General features: G+C 50.9%; 1 long non-coding RNA gene across 1 annotated transcript; it reads right to left on the bottom strand.

The window, feature by feature from the left end:
* Positions 1–105: 105 nt before the first annotated feature.
* LOC146259078 (uncharacterized) lies at positions 106–15,718 on the bottom strand. The gene is made up of 3 exons (XR_014729755.1): positions 15,581–15,718; positions 14,975–15,121; positions 106–240 (listed from the first exon to the last, which is right to left on the bottom strand). It is a non-coding gene; the product is annotated as an uncharacterized LOC146259078 (long non-coding RNA).
* Between the last annotated feature and the right edge of the window lie 1,729 nt (positions 15,719–17,447).

The raw sequence follows: 17,447 nt of genomic DNA, 5'->3' as shown, positions 1-17,447 counted from the left end.
AGAGAGAGAGAGAGAGAGAGAGAGAGAGAGAGAGAGAGAGAAAGAGAGAGAGAGAGAGAGGGAGAGAGAGAGCAGTGTGTCCTGGGTAACTGAGGAATCGTTCACTCCTGAAGTCACCACCATCCGCATAGTTGTGTCCCCCTCCTTATCACTGATAACAACATCAGCTGTGTGGATGCTGGGACAATGCTTCACGACCACCCACGTGCCAGCTTGGTACAAGCTGGGGCATCTCATTCCCTTAAAGAAACCAAATTCAAGCATGAGTTGAGTTCAAGCATGTTACCAGGCATCCACACACCTTGAATGACCATCTTATGTTATGAAAGGTTCTTTTATTTATTTATTGAGGTCTGGAGAATGTTCCACAAGGTTCTAAGACTAGTCTTAGCCTCCAAGGAGCTCCAATCGGCTCTTAACATCTCGGATCATTCTGCCCCCTCTCTCTTCATGAACATTCCTCTATTTGGGGAAAGAGGGAGGAGAGGAGTGAATATCTAGAGAGAAGCACGGAGAGTGCATCTGTTAGCACTATGTCAACAGACCACGGCTCTGCTCGAGCCTGACCGCCTCAAACTCCTCCTCTCACCCCTCCTCCATTCTCCTTCACCTCCCTGCTCCTCTCACCCCTCCTCCATTCTCCTTCACCTCCCTGCTCCTCTCACCCCTCCTCCATTCTCCTTCACCTCCCTCCCTCTCTCACTCCTCCATTCTCCTTCACCTCCCTGCTCCTCTCACCCCTCCTCCATTCTCCTTCACCTCCCTCCGTGCAGGACTCGAGCTAAGGTCTAGAGTCAGTGGACACCCACGCAAACATAACCTCACCCCTTACAACAAGCACCTAGTCAACCACTACAGTACACTCATTACAACACACACACACAGACACACACACACACTCCAGAGCACCTCCTGCAGTCTTCTTCCAGCATGTAATATTGATGATTTGATGTGGTAGTCCTCATTACAGACACCGCCCTACTGCTGTTCAACTATTGATGGGCCTTGGGCCCTCCTCTTCTCTCCACCTCCCTCCATTCTTCTCTCCTTCCACTTGGACTACACAAACCCCTCACATCCAGTCCTACACTGAGAAAGGCAGACTGGCATTAAACCAAGTTGAGCACAAAGAAGAGAGAGATCCAACAGGGATGGTTCAGATTCATTTCAGTTCAGGGATAAGTTATAAGAAAACTCCCATTACCTTCACAAACACAAGCAAGATCCCAACAAGAAATGTTTCCTTTGTACCCCATCAGGCCAAGTTCCCACGCCAGAGTTTGTTTTCATATTTAATGCGCGCCAACGTGTAAAAAAATGTAAGTTCTTTTCATCTTTGTAGTCTTCCCTCAGTGTAACTCCAGGTCACAGTGTGTGCTGCGCCCCTGTGGAATCCCCAAAACAAGCTCTGTGTTTTAGCACCTCTTTAGCTGCCATGCTGTTGACACGACCCAAGCCTCCGCGACGTCTACACACCGGGGTCAGAAGGGGAGTGTGCGGTGGGGGCACGACGACACGAGCCACGCTGTTTAAACTTTCATCCACCTGGTGCCCTCTGCCAGTGGAGGTGTCACACTGCGGGCTGGGGGGGGGGGGGGGGGGGGGGGATCTGGATCTGGGGGGAGGGGGGGAAGGGGAGGGGGGATCTGGATCTGGGGTGAGGGGGGGAAGGGGAGGGGGGATCTGAATCTGGGGGGAGGGGGGGAAGGGATCTGGTTGTCTCCAGCCTGACATTGGCCTTGTTCTTGTGTGTGGAGGAGGAATGGTGTGTGTGTGTGTGTGTTTTTTATGTACGAGTTCCTGTACGAGGGTTTGTGTGTGTGCGGGGGGGGGGGGGGGGAATCTCCAGATGGTCGGGGCTACACAGTGAGAGCAGACTCAGGTGCCTGGTGTCAGAACAGTGACTAGGAAGGTGAACCTCTGTTAGGTCTCTGGAACCACATGCTTGGAGCCGACGTTCACTGAGGGACATAAAGTGACCGACACCCCCAGTCCATGGAGACCACCTCTGGCCTACAGCACTGCTGCCAGACTCGGACTCCTTGCTAAGGGGAAAAGCATCAGAGGAGCCCTGATTGGCTGACAGCCGTCTGGGAGTGAGGCCCGGCCCGGAGGCGACAGGGCTCCGGCGGGCACCCTAAACGCCCCGCTAACGTCTCCTCTGGGCGCAGTGAAGCGGAGCCAGACAGCGGCTGGCCGGGCCGGCGGCGTGAGCTCACAGTTGGCTAGGTAACAGCGTGGCACGGGATTAGAGGGAGACAGGAAGCCAGCGGGATTGCCGGGCGGAGCGCTGATTTATAACCCCTCGTCAGGGCGGGGCGAGTCGAGTCCCCCCTCGCCCTCCAACCCCCGCCTCTCCCCCCGCCAGGTCTGCAGAACAGTCCCCTCTCTGTTCTAGCAGAGCGAACACACCCACAGTCACATCCTCTCCCAGGCTAGGCTGGCCCTTTGAACAACACCCACACTGGTCCGTACAGTTCTGTCTACAAGAGAGAACAGCAGGGCTCAGGTTACTGCTCAGGGTAAGCACAATTCTACTAACTACCTTGGCCACACCACAGCCTTTGGCGTGGACGCCGTGGTGGACTTTGACAGGACAGACGCACCTGCGCAGTCACTCGCTGCTGTCTGTCACAATCAAGTCTGGGAATTCTAAATCGGTTCAGTCGTTCTGAATGGACTGTAGGATGACATGTCCAGTCAATGTGGAATTTCATTCTGAACCAGCCGAGTGGATGCCGGTTTCCTGGAGAGAGAGGGGCTGGTTAAAGATAGCTTGCCATCTGACCCACATCCCATTGGCACACACACACACACGTGCCCAAGAGAAGACCAGGAAATGGAGGCAGGAGCGACGGGGGAAGCTCTGTGTCCATCTGTTTCCCAACCCAGCCCTATGTGGGGGTCTCACCTCCCCCTGTGCTTCCTGAAATGGTTCAAACTGTCAATCACCTGTGCAGGGCACCAAGGGAAGATGGGCCAAACCATTTTGTCTGGGTAGAAAAAGGCGGGGACGGAAAAAATGAAGAGGTCACCAGGAGAGAAACTGCCCTGAAAACGAAAGAACAAAAACACCAGCATGTCAACAGAGCTCTGTTGCCATCTTGGCATGTATGTGGGCCGTGTGTTGGTGCACATGTATGTTTCATAGCATGTCCCAGTGAGGCATCATTCCATTGCGTAACCTTCTGGCACAGGCCTGGCCTGCTGGCAGTGCCATCTGCGGCTGTGAAAGCCTATATCTCACACACCTCCCTGCAGCCGGCTGCAGGTCCAGCGCCACACATTAGAGACAGGTTTTAGGAAGAGAAAATCTGCATCTAGACCTGCAGTCAAAGACAGGACACTGTGACCTGCAGTTGTCCATGGCAGTAAGGACCGCCATGAAGATTTAGCATCATGGAGTTCATCTGAGAATAAGACAGTGAATCTTTTTTTTTTTTTAAGAGATTCGGCCTGACTGTATGCCTGTCTGTCTGCCTGTCTGTATGCCTGCCTGTCTGTCTGTATGTCTGTCTGCCTACTTGTCTGTCAGTCTGGCCTTGGCGAAGGCTACTTGCCTTGGCCTCACCCCTGCAACAGCCCCTACAACAGCCGTGCAGAAATACAAGAGTGAAGAGGCTGCTTGTCACATGCATCCTGTTCCTCACACATAATATGCCTCAGGATCACACAGTGTGTGTGTGAGAGAGAGAGAGAGAGAGAGAGAGAGAGAGAGAGAGAGAGAGAGAGAGAGAGAGAGAGAGAAGAGAGAGAGAGAGAGAGAGAGGGAGAGAGAAAGAGAGAGAAAGAGAGAGAGAGAGAGAGTGTCTGAATATACAGTACTTACTTCCTCCTCATTTTTAATGATGTACCAGAAGGGTGACGTTTACCTTAGAACCGCAGTCCTTCTTCAGGGTTAGGGTTAGTCTCTTTTCCCCTCTCTGCCCTTGTGCCAGAACACCCTGGTTTCTCATGACAACTCAACCAAACTCTTTAGATAGGTGTGGGCGAGATATCATCTCTCCCTGGGCTTTCAGCATCATTCATAGACGAGCTAGGACTCAAGATTCCAACGAACCACCTCAAGCTGTCACACCTTCCACGGAACACCGGCTCTGAGAGTCTGATACAAAATCTATAGAGCTGTTCCATAAACTGATCGTATGGAAGGAAGCAGAACTGAGAAATCTCTCACACATGGCAGTTGTGTTTGAGTCTGTTTTTCCCTCCCGAGGAACAAAGGACACAGAGTAAGATGAAGGAGTACTGTAGTCTGTGACTTGGCCTGTCCATCTGCTTCCAGGAGCCAGGCATGAGAGCTGTCCTAGTGATCCTCTCCATGTGTTGAGCCGGAGACAGCCACACAGGACTGAGGAGGCACTCAAAATCCGGCTGTGGCCAAACACAGCTTAAACAAAGGAATAAGCTGTCAGACAGGCAGTCCAACAGCCAGTCAATCAGGCGGTGTATTCAAAGCAATTGAGATGTTCCACCGTAGCACTCTTACATTTAGCAGACGGTCTTATCCAGAGCGACTTACAGTAAGTACAGGAACATTCCCCCCAAGGGTAAGTAGGGTGAAGTGCCTTGCCCAAGGACACAACGACATGAGCACCAGCCGGGAATCGATCTGCCAACCTTCAGATTACTAGCCCGATTCCCTAACTGCTCAACCATCTGACTCCCATCTGACTCTTATGGTTTTGTCATCGCGCCTGCTAGCTGAAAAGTGGTTTCTTTGCGACGTGGCTTGAAAATACAGATCGTTCCCTGACTGACCACCGAAATACTGTAGCTCTAAGCACTTCTGCATATCTTCATATTCGTCTGCTCTACTTTCTGCGTGCATTATTTGTGCGTCGCTAAAAGCGTCTGCGAAATGAATCCGATGTGAAACGTAAAGATGTAATGCTGTCAAACAGGCACGCAACACCACTTGGCTGCAGTAAACCTTAACTCACTGAGCAAACGGTAAACACACCGTTTTTGTGTGTGCAATGCATGTGTACACATGCAAACACACACGTGAACACTCAGAGACATAAACACACACACACACACACAGATGAGCAAGGGGTGGTAACTGTGGCTTGGCCTCATCTTCAAGAGAATCTTCGGAATGCAGTGGCAAGCTCCTACAGCCCAGTCACACTCACAAACCTGGTTAGAACCCAACCATAACTTCTCTGTACACACACACACACACACACACATATCTGTTAATACACTCGCGAAACAAATTCATGGGTTTATTCAAACACGTGCATATACCTAAACACTCACACCAGCTGTGGAAGAGAGCAGAGAAAAACGCAGGCCTGGCTGTGGCCCACCGCAGTTGCATAACAAATGCTCGTGTCTCCCAAAATGTAATTCCTTCCATCTGCCCCTCCCCCTTCCCCTCCCACCTGTTCCACAGGGACCTGTTCTGAAAGGAAACAGGATAGTCCTAATGAGGAACAAGCCCTCACCCTCACTCATCTTCTGGGGTAGTCCTGTGTGGTCTGCCCTGGGGCATCCCAAACAGGGACACTATCCTGTTAGCCTCTGTGACACACACACACACCCTTACAGCTGGGCTGTTTCCTTCCCCCCCCCCACACACACACACACACACACACTCCTGTGCCGACTCCAAACAGAGCCTCTCAACATCCAATATCAATATAAAAAGAATTGTATATACAAAATAATTTGTGACTGAACTGAATTTGTGACTGAACTGAATTTGTCTCCCAGACTGACACCCAGACTGGCACCCAGACTGACACCCAGACTGACACCCAGACTGACACCCAGACTGGCTCCCAGACTGACACCCAGACTGGCTCCCAGACTGACACCCAGACTGGCACCCAGACTGACACCCAGACTGGCTCCCAGACTGACACCCAGACTGGCACCCAGACTGACACCCAGACTGGCTCCCAGACTGGCACCCAGACTGACACCCAGACTGGCTCCCAGACTGGCACCCAGACTGACACCCAGACTGGCTCCCAGACTGACACCCAGACTGGCTCCCAGACTGGCTCCCAGACTGACACCCAGACCGGCTCCCAGACTGACACCCAGACTGACACCCAGACTGACACCCAGACTGGCTCCCAGACTGACACCCAGACTGGCACCCAGACTGACACCCAGACTGGCTCCCAGACTGGCACCCAGACTGACACCCAGACTGACACCCAGACTGACACCCAGACTGGCTCCCAGACTGGCACCCAGACTGACACCCAGACTGACACCCAGACTGACTGGAGGAGCTGCAGAGGAGTGCACATGACCACAGCTTCAGTCCCGTCCATTTCCTCTCCACATTCCTTAGCAGTTATCCTCCTCCCAAATGTCCATTTCAACATTGAATCTATGGGGGGGGAAAGAATGTCTACCGTTTTTACATTCCAGCCAACACTCCGGTTCCAGAGATGAAAGAGAATAATGTTGGTCCATACCTGTCCGTTCTGTGGATCTTCTCAGGGGTTCTGACACTTCAAACGGCACTTTTGATTAGCAAATCAGTCTGCTGCTATATTGAACTGCTAGCAAGGTTTTTCATTAAAGAAAAAAATAATCCTCTTTCAAATCCAGATTTCTCAATATCTTACCAAAGAAAACCAGTTTGGTCAGAGCTTGGATGAAATGAGAAAGATGATCTTGTTTAAGTAGAGGGAGATGATTCAGGATTAGCTGTTTCTTCAACCAGCCAATCACACGTGAGACGTGGTGTTGTGTATTTATTCCTACTATTGGCATGGTAACCACACTTCCTCTAAGAAGGGAAAAGTCCAGCCCCACCCTCAGCCCCAGCCCCAGCCTCAAGGTTCCATCCAAGCACTAGCCCCAGCCCCAGCCCCAGCCCCAGCATCAAGGTTCCATCCAAGCACTAGCCCCAGCCCCAGCCCCAGCACCAGCCCCAGCCCCAGCCCCGGCCTCAGCCTCAGCCCCAGCCTCTAGCTTCCATCCAAGCCCCAGCCAAGTTCCTCAGTGTCTCCGGCTCTAGCTAAGACTGCCTCCAGGGCTTTCAGCCTGACAGCAGTCACCACCATGTCACCACTATCACAGATATAATAGCTTTTATATGAATTATGGAGCTGTCGCTTTATACAGAGGTTCACTTTATATCCGCTGTACGCCGCACCCTCTCTGCGTCTCTCTTGCCAACACGCCTTCACTCTTTTACCATACTCTCTCTCTCCTGCTCTGTGTCAGCGTGGTGGATTGGCCTTTCATTCCAACTCTGTATTCTATAACACCGCGATAGCAAATGTCTTGCCTGCAGAATCACCCTGTCAAAACATCAAATTGAGCTTTGCGATCACGTTTAATTCTTCAAAAAAATACACATTCATTCACTTGAAAGGTGAGAGAGTGTCTTTGATTTCACCGCTCCATTAGTATTCCGGCGTGGCGCTTTGTGCGAAGCCAGAGTTTGCCCATGTTAGAAGAGACATTAAAAAAGAGGGAAAGAGGCAGGCCAGCTTTTGTGTCCGGCCATTCTGCTCTCAGCTCCCTAAGATTGGCCGTGGCACTGAAACGACAGTAGCTCAGGCCCACCAGTGCAGAGTCACTAAGACGCCCTGCAGCCGTTCTACCAGGCGAACTGTCTGATCAGTACGCGTGCGACAGGGGTCTGTCTCATTGGAGCCGGTGTTTTGCTCTCCTTATTACTGAGTGGAGCCTGAGGGGGGGCGGGGGGATGCGGGGGCGGGGTGGTAATTGCTGAGGTGTGGGGGTGAGAGCCGGTCCAATCTGCCATTCTTGGTCTCAGAGGGGAAGAGTCTTGGAGAAGACTGCATTGCTGGGGGGCAGGTGAGAGAGAGACACCGGCAGGTCAGGGAGGGAGAGCGGCTGGGACAAGGGGCAGCGTTGATAGTGACCCTGGTGGTGTGTGTGTGTGTGTGTGTAAGGGGGGACCAGTGACTCTGGGCTGAACACACCCCAGTAGTACTGAGCCCCCAACAGAGTGACATCTCACTCATTCCCAGACTGTGATTGGAGGCATGAGGGACTGAATCGTTGTATATTTGTGTGGACATAACTGTGTGTGTGGGTGTACAGAGCTGTGTCTGTGTGTATGCGCGCGCGCTCATGACTGTGCTTTTGTACACAGAGCTGTGTCTCTCTGTGTGTGAGTGTGTGTACAAAGAACAGTGTGTGTGCGTGTCTAATCAAACACCTGACCCAGCGAGGTGCGAGACGGGAGCTCGAGGGATCCGTGCGCTCGTGAGGAGCATCAGACGTGTTCTTCCGCCGAAACGAGAACAGCGTCTCAATTCACGTCCCCCTTCGGAGTCCGTTCCCGTGTGCACGCTTTGGAGAACATGCCTTGGAGAACACGCCTCGAAGCATGTTCTGTCAGGAGAACAGATCCTCCTGGGCGTCAGTGTGGGAGAGCATGTTAATGGCTATCATAGCTCCCACGCTAACCTGAGGCAAAGCCTTCGGTGTGGGGGTGTGGAGGGAGGAGATGAGGCTGAGGGTCTGGAGGGTAAACTACATGTGGGTAGAAGACACAGTGCTGGGGGGGGGGAGTTAGTTGGTGAGTTAAGTACTGATCTAGTGTAAGGGCTGGATCAGTTCCCTCGAATTCCCTCTTTATGTTCTAGGTGTGTCTGTGTGTGCGTCTTGCCAAGCCCCCAGCCTGCGTCATGTGAAGGGGGCTGCGACCAATGGAGGGGGGGCTAATCAGGCCGTGCCACGCGTACCCACACGCCCAGGCGTCCTCACCTCGCCCGCTCCGCCCCTCCTGTAGTCGTTGCCCGCTCCGCCCCTCCTGTAGTCGTGGGAGTGCTACACAGCAAGCTGTATGCTATCAGCTCAGACGACACTCTGCCCCCCCCCTCCTCCTCCTCCTCTCTTCCCCTTTCACTGGCCCCCTGGCAGGGATTACAGCCCTCTCAATGGAGAGCCAAGGGGGAGGAGGGAGGAGGGGGGGGCTATCAACAAGGAAGAAGGCGCCGTGGGCTCAGCAGACACACCAATCAGCTCCGCTCCCCCCCCCCCCCCCAGAGAATAATACATTTTTTAAAATGAGAGGAAAGATTAACGGGGAGAGGGGTGGGGGTTGATGTTGAGAAAGGGGAGAAAGAAAACAGCACTTCTCAAAGGCAAGCTTAACTCACGGAGATGAACAGTCGTTCGTTGTTGGGAGGTTTGAGATAGGGCCGGGAGGATATCAGACCCGCTACGTGTCGCTGGGTTATACAAACCCTGACGGCATATGCAGACTGAATTAAGAGGCTGCTCCTGCAAAACATCTACTTACAGTATGTTTACAACCTGTTTGTTAGTTGGAGCAAGACTTCAAAGAGGCCTGGGGAAGGGAAAAAAAGAAAGAAAGAAAGCCAAATTAACCCAATAAAGTAAATGATTGTGTTTGGAGGGTGTTTTCCCCTGGTTGGTTCGTGGAAAGGGTTTGGCATCGGTCCTTCAGTGGAAGCCCTCCGCCTCTCACACCCTCAGGGAGTGACTGTGTGTTCAGAAGGTCGGCTGGATTTCCCTGAACATTCTAGAACATTCAGTGAGGGCCGAGAGACGGCGTCGAAACCCAACGCCGGCAGATTGTCCTCGGACGTGAGAGGACGGGTGAAGGGGTAGAAGGCTTTAGTGCACCACGGCAGAGGGAACGGTCTCTCCATGGCCTTTTGAAAGGGGCGTTCACATGCTCCATCAGTCACGCCAGAGCAAGGATCTCTTGTGGTCACTGTTTCAGCCACTTTACCTACTTGAGGATGGTGGGGGAAAGGGGGTGGGGGAAAGGGGGGTGGGGCAGAGGGTGGTGGGGCAGAGGGTGGTGGGGCAGAGGGTGGTGGGGGAGAGGGGGGTGGGGGAGAGGGTGGTGGGGCAGAGGGTGGTGGGGCAGAGGGTGGTGGGGGAGAGGGGGGTGGGGGAGAGGGTGGTGGGGGAGAGGGTGGTGGGGCAGAGGGTGGTGGGCGAGAGGGTGGTGGGGGAGAGGGGGGTGGGGGAGAGGGTGGTGGGGCAGAGGGTGGTGGGGGAGAGGGGGGTGGGGGAGAGGGTGGTGGGGCAGAGGGTGGTGGGGGAGAGGGGGGTGAGGCAGAGGGTGGTGGGGCAGAGGGTGGTGGGGCAGAGGGTGGTGGGGGAGAGGGGGGTGGGGGAGAGGGTGGTGGGGCAGAGGGTGGTGGGGGAGAGGGGAGTGGGGGAGAGGGTGGTGGGGCAGAGGGTGGTGGGGTTGGATTGAAGAGAAGGTTGGGGTGCAGCATATGTGCACCCCCCGTCTGTGTGTTCACAAAGGCCCTCCAGAAACACATTCTCCCTAAAATTCTGAACATCATTCCGCCCGCCTGCCTGCCTCGCCAAAGTGAAAACACAACTCTCGTTTGCTCGTTAAGAGCTTTCTGGTCTTGGCAGCCAAATGAAAAGGGGCGAGGAAATTGAAAATGAAAAATGTAAGTGAGTTTTGTGTTGGCTGCCCAGATAAGACTGGCACACAGACACACACACACACAAACACCGCTGCCTGGCACACCTCATCGCTGGCACCATCTTTGGCCCCCTCCATCGTGCTGAGTGACCACACCTGGCATGGTGACGCCATGGTGTTGGCACCACACTGGCACAGGGTAACAATGTCACTGTTATCTGAGGAGACTTCCCGTGCCCAGATGAGACGGATTAATTTAGCGGAGACGTGGCCGGTGGCCGGTGCTTAACCAGCCAGCCTTCAGACTCATGAAAGCAGAGCCCTGAGCCATCACATCAACCCCCTGGTCACTGGGCAGGAGCTGTACACAACACATCGAAAGGTTCAGTGCAAAACTGCAATTCGATAATAAGAACCTTGATTTCTGCTCATTTTCCATGGGTAGGATAGTGAAAAGCTGGGATATTGTTGAAGCATGACAGTCACTTTTAGTTTTTAGCGTGGCGTTTTTTTTTGCTGGATGGTCACGTGACTGTGATGTCACATCCTGGCTGAAGGAACACAAAAGTTTCCTAAAAGTTACCAAATCAGGACATTAGTATGTACCCAACGGAACATGTGACCTGTCCACCATGATGGATCACCCACGAAGAGTCAAGCGGTTAGTGCCGTCGAATGTGCATGTGTGAGGGCTTGTGTGTGACAAAAGGATTCCTACAAATTTCCATTCTCATTTCTAACCCATCTGCTCCTAGGAGAATGAATGAGATGAGCATATCTGGAGGAAGGTGATGTTTTCTAAACACTTCATCATTCAATGCCCTCTTTGTCCGATACACAAAAATAGAGATTGACATAGAGATTGACCCCAAACACACACGGTCCGTTTCCAGGGGATGAGCACACACAAACACTGACACACTTCTCCAGCCCCCCAGCCCCCTTCTGACCTAATCACACCGAGTAACAGGAGGCTGTAGCACACTGGGTAATGAACAGACATGTTCCAGGCCTCTTGAAAAACTGCTGATGCTATTAGCGAGTCCCCCCCCACCCCCCCCCCCCTCCCCGAATACTCACAGGAGAGCACTATTAAACCATTAGCTCCCCCATTTCCTCCCCTCATCTTCCCTTTCTTCCCTCACTCTCTCCACGTCCCCCCATACTGGCCATCTGTAGGAAAACTAGGGCACTCTCCTGTCCCCAAGTCAGTTCAATCGCTGGCGACTGGCGCCCTGTAGAAAGAGACCTGCATATCCTGCTCTTTTAGTACGACCCTGCACACACACACTCCCCCTGCACACACACACACACTCCCCCTGCACACACACACACTCCCCCTGCACGCACACACACTCCCCCTGCACACACACACACACTCCCCCTGCACACACACACACTCCCCCTGCACACACACACACTCCCCCTGCACACACGTAAACACACACTCCCCCTGCACACACGTAAACACACACTCCCCCTTCACGCACACACACTCCCCCTGCACACACGTAAACACACACTCCCCCTTCACGCACACACACTCCCCCTGCACACACACACACTCCCCCTGCACACACACACACTCCCCCTGCACGCACACACACTCCCCCTGCACACACGTAAACACACTCCCCCTTCACGCACACACACTCCCCCTGCACACACACACACTCCCCCTGCACACACACACACACACATACACACACACAGCAGTGGCAACGAGCGGTCATGCCGAACAGAGATGCAAGGGAGGACAAGCGTGGCGTGACTGGCAGGGGGGACATGAGGTTGTTTCTTACACGTCAACATCCAGCCTTATCCATTTAGCTCTCCGGTAACCGAACCTTCAAAGAGGAGGTTGAGACGCGGCAAGGTCAGGGGTCAAACGCCCAACACTCCACAGACCATTCAGAGGGCAAGTGTCGCGATGCCGCGAGGCCCACATGGAATGAGACAGATGTCATCGACGGATTGCGCTTCTGCATTCAAAGGAAAGCCGCAGAGAGGATCTGCTCTATTCTCTAGTCTCAGTTTCTATTCTGCCCTGTTGTGGTTGCAGTTTGATTGACTGCAGAATCTAGTTACATCTGTTTCAAGCCGAGTTTATCTGGGGCCAAGTTCTTATAACCTTGGTTTGTTGTGGTTTGTTTGAAAAGTTGATTGTTTTAGTTGCGCTCCTTCAAGTCAATCCTGAAAGGGAGAACGTCTTCTCAAACCCTGACAGAAAAGCCACATGGTCATATTTACTTCTGTTTTTTTTGTTTCTCTGTCTCTTTCTGTCCTTCTATCACTCTCTCCCTCTCCCTACATCCATTTGTTCTCTCTCAGTATTTGTCAGCTCAATACTATTCAAGTGGACACTGAAAGCAGATCTCTGTTGGGGGTTTTCCATAGTGGGAGTGAGCTGGTGACCATGGGATGGTGCTGTAGAAGCCAGAGTACATCAGTCAGCAAACCAGACAGCCAACCAAGCAGCAAACCTGCCAGTAAACCAGCTAGCCAGGCAGCCAGAAAACCAGCCAGTCAACCAGCCCCCCTCTAACACATCACTTCACTCTGAGATCAACACCCCGGCCTGACACACACACACACACAGCGGAGCACAATTATCCACACACTGCTTCAAATATGCAAATGTCCATAATAGGCACACTTGAGCCAAACAAACAATGAACACACAGCGAAACACAATTTGTTTGTGTGCATTGTACACAAGCACACGTAATCCAGGAAAACAGCAGCCACAACTTCCACTACGGTGGAACAAGATGAACGTGCTTCAAACCACTGAAGCACGACGCCGTAGATTCCATCTCATCTAAAAATATGGAATCGGAAACCGAGATTAAACCGCTGAGGAAAATGGATGAATTCCCAGACTCACAAAGGCGCAATCCCCCTGCCCCCTTCCTCCCTTCCTCAGTGCATCTCAATCTCTCCAGCTCCTTTCTGTTTCAACATGCCAAGGACATCACTGTCATTACATTCCCTCCAGCTAACCTTTTCCATTGTCTCTCTCAACATTCAGTTTAGGCTGTTTAGAGATCCCCCTCCCCCCTCCCCCACAAGCCAAATCAAACTGTCCACGAAAAACGCTATTCGTTGTACTTTATTGACATGGCCATGAGCTGAAAGACCAGTTCACTTCTTTACATACCCCCAATATGAACTCCTAAGGTAAAAAAAAAAAATAGATAAAAAGATTACATGAAAGATCCTTTTTGGGGAAAATCACTTGCCACTTTACCCCATTACTCTCTCTCTCCACCTAAATGTTGTAGATTAATCTGGGGACTTTGTTGCTCATCTATGCATGTACTTGCTGGTGTCACGTGGTTTGGTCTGACAGGGTTACCGTACTTAAAGTGGGGCTTCACTGAAACTTGGCTGTGGTCGACAGTGTGCTTAGTTATAGGGTTGTTTTTCCCTCACCCAAAACACTGCTTTCATTTAACCAGGAATCAAACCTCACATTTGGAGCAATACAACTATCTCACAGCAGTGAGAACAGATTAAATGAAAGAAAATTGGGAAAATAAGCCCTTTCAAGATGACTAAAATGAAGAGCTGTTTCCTGGATGAAGAGAGCAAGGGCCAATAGAGTCCTCAGGGTATTTAGAAAGCAGAGGCCAGTGTTTTGAATGTGTGAGCGTGTGTGTCTTATTAGAGTTGTGTGTTTGTTTAGAGGTCAAGGGTCATGCTAGGAGACTATATATGAGTCCACTCTGACTCCTCTTCCTTTCTTCATTTACATTTTACATTTAGCAGACGCTCTTATCCAGAGCGACTTACAGTAAGTACAGTGACATTCCCCCCGAGGCAAGTAGGGTGAAGTGCCTTGCCCAAGGACACAACGTCATTTGGCACAGCGGGGAATTGATCCGGCAACCTTCTGATTACTAGCCCGACTCCCTCACCGCTCAGCCATCTGACTCACTTCTCTTCATATTCTCCTACTTCCTTTCTGTCTTATAAACACACCCACAAGGCGCACTGCCTACTGCCTTATCTTTAGAAAAGCGAAGAGGAGAGAGAGAGTAAGTGAGGTCAGGAAGACAATTATTCCTCCCCCACCTCGGAGCAAGGTGTCTGAGCCCTGCTGTATTGGCATTGCAACGCCTGCAGTGCAACTGGTTTACTCAGGCAGGACATTTAATAGAGGCTTCGCTGTGTAACCAGTAGGTATCCATGGGTACAGTCATGTTCACAGTAATCTTTCCTGTCTCTGTTGCTCGCTCGCTCTCTCTCTCTCTCTCTCTCTCTCTCTCTCTCTCTGTCTCTCTCTTTCTTGCTCTGTCTCTCTCCATCCCTTTTCCCCCTCCACATCTTCTCTCAGTCTCTCCTAAGCTCCCTTAGTCTCCCTGTGTCTCCCTTTAACCAAAAATACTACCCCACCCCCCAGATGGTTCTGAAGCCACACCTTCATGTAATCCAATTGTATATCCTAGTTTATACCCACATGAAAATGCTAGATATTAGATATTAACCTTGTGTTGTTCAGTAATGTTGGTTGTATGCAATTAAGTCAGTTTGGGCTTTTTTTATTTGTTGTGGTGCACCCTCTGAGTGAATGCGTGTTCTGTAAGTGTAACACTGCCCTACCAGACTATCATGAAGCTTGGTACAGTTCCGTTACCGCAGATGAATCTTCCGTTTTCTGCTTACTGCTATAATAACCACGAGATCAAGCTGGGTGCCGGGCTCTTCTCGATCATTCGGCGCCTCTGAAGTTGTAGTGCCGGTAGGCTACTATAATTGCAATAAACATACGAACCATTTACTTTACCCAAATGCAGTAACCTGAATTTGTTCATTGTTAAATCGGCGTAGTCTACATTTTCACTAGTAAATATATATTTTCGCCCCCGTTACAGCATTCCACACTCCATTTTAACCAACTACAGTACTGTAGCTAACGGCTAAATTAACTTGTTGAACCTAGATCTAGGTGGTAACACCTGAATTTGACCCCCCCAAAATTACTAACGCTACTTAGACTACCGGTATACCCTTAAAACGTTTGATAACAATTACATTTAATACGTTTTAATTTACAAACAATTCTTAATATAGCTAGCCAGTCTAAATGAAAATGTGAGCAGGTGGATTATCATAATTCAGTATTAGCACTAGTAGAATCCCACTTCCCTTGCTAACGGCTCACATACAAACGACGGGACCGTCAAAAATAAATACTAATAAACTCACTGTTGCTTGTTTGTGGCAATAGTTACTCCGGCAACCATATTTACAATAATATTTTGACTTCGTCAACTTTTATTAAAGTTACAACATATTTAGTTTGGCCGCTGTTTGCTGCTCTCAAATTAGCAGCTGAAACATAACTACGTAACTGTCAATCACGAAGCGGCACCATTCCGGAGCTCTGATTGGCAGATTTATTTTGTGGAGACACACTGCTTGACACCGCTATTAAAACTCACAACCGTACAATGTTTTTACTGGGTACCATTAGGAAGACTGAAACAGACACCAACATCTAGCATAAAGACAGCGGAATAAATAAGCAGACAAGTGAGATCAAACCAAACAAAAGAACACAGAAGAGAGAGAGAAAAAAGCCATAATTTACTGAGACAAACAGATCCCAGCATGAGGATGATTAAAAGCACTACACCCCCCCCCCCCCCCCCCCACCCACCCCCTCGTAGCCAGCTGTCTATCTAGTCTCCCTCTCCTCTCCCTTTCTATCACTCTTTTATTCTCAACATTGGAAACATTAATCCCACTCGTGGAAGATGGTAGGCTAACCACATGGAAGGAAGTAGTGCTCTTTGCTTCACCGAACAGTGTGTGTGTGTGTGTGTGTGTGTGTGTGTGTGAGAGAGAGAGAGAGAGAGAGAGAGAGAGAGAGAATCATCATTGTACCATGTTCCAATCCCACATGCCCACTTTTCATTTAAACCCTCCCTTTCCTTTACACACTCCCATAATCCTAGTATCTAACATATCCGATGTATGCCCAAAAATATGCTGGTGAAAATATAGTTAAAACCCCAGAATCCTGACTATTAAGGTGCCAGCTCCAGTCTTTATCTTATCAGCTCAATCCTCTCTCCCTGTCATTTAAATCTGCCCCCCCCCCCCATTCTGCAACCCCCCCAACCAACCTGCCCCTCCTGCTTGTGGTTCCAGTTCAAGCTCTAGTTATTCAAATCTCTCCCTCCTCCCGGTCCACACATTTCTAATGCTAATTATTTAAACCTCTCCGTGCACTCTATCCCTCTCATCCACCAACTAGTTATTCAAATCTCTCTCTCCTTCTCACTCTATTCCTCTCTCTCTCTCTCTCTCTCTCTCTCTCTCTCTCTCTCTCTCTCTCTCTCTCTCTCTCTCTCTCTCTCTCTCTCTCTCCCTCCCTCCCTCCCTCTCCCCGTGGCTAGTTAAAAAGGTGCTTGACTGAAGGCTTGAGCCTGGCTGTTATTTTCGCGCAGCAAACAGACGGACTCTCTCTCTCTCTCTTTCTATTCTCTCTCTCTCTTTCTACTCCCGCCTTCTCTTCCTCTCTCGGTGTGTGTCCGTGGTCCCTTGATTTTATGGACTTCAAATTGCAGTCTTTTGTGTGACAATATTTACCCAGACGTTGTCTGCTTGTTAACAAGCGCAGCAAAGCCACAGCTATCCAGCACACCCCTAATTAGATGGGATGAGTGTGTGTCACAGGAAGTGTGACTATGAACTCTTACTTTTGCTTACATTCAGGAAGTGTGGGGGGGGTAATTTCATGGAAGGCCTACAAGTTTGATTAGATATCTCAGAAAAAGGATGTGTCAGTGTGGCTCCTCTGTCTCTGTCTCTCTCTCTCTCTCTCTCGCTCTCTCTCTCTCTCTCTCTCTCTCTCTCTCTCTCTCTCTCTCTCTCTCTCTCTCTCTCTCTCTCTCTCTCTCTCTCTGTCTCTCTCTCTCCCTGTGTTGGGTCATTGTCCTGTGTGTCGAGCAGACTGCGGCCAGTGTAAGTGACTGAGCCATGGTGCCAAGGCATCGGAGGTCACCTCATCTTTTCCCCCAAACCAGGTGTCAGCACAGCAGAGGTAGAGCGTGAGAATGGTGACATT

This window comes from Hypomesus nipponensis, chromosome 14 (assembly GCF_054491055.1).
Source record: "Hypomesus nipponensis isolate SF chromosome 14, ASM5449105v1, whole genome shotgun sequence".
Taxonomy (NCBI): domain Eukaryota; kingdom Metazoa; phylum Chordata; class Actinopteri; order Osmeriformes; family Osmeridae; genus Hypomesus; species Hypomesus nipponensis.
This window is presented reverse-complemented; position numbering and strand designations above follow the sequence as displayed.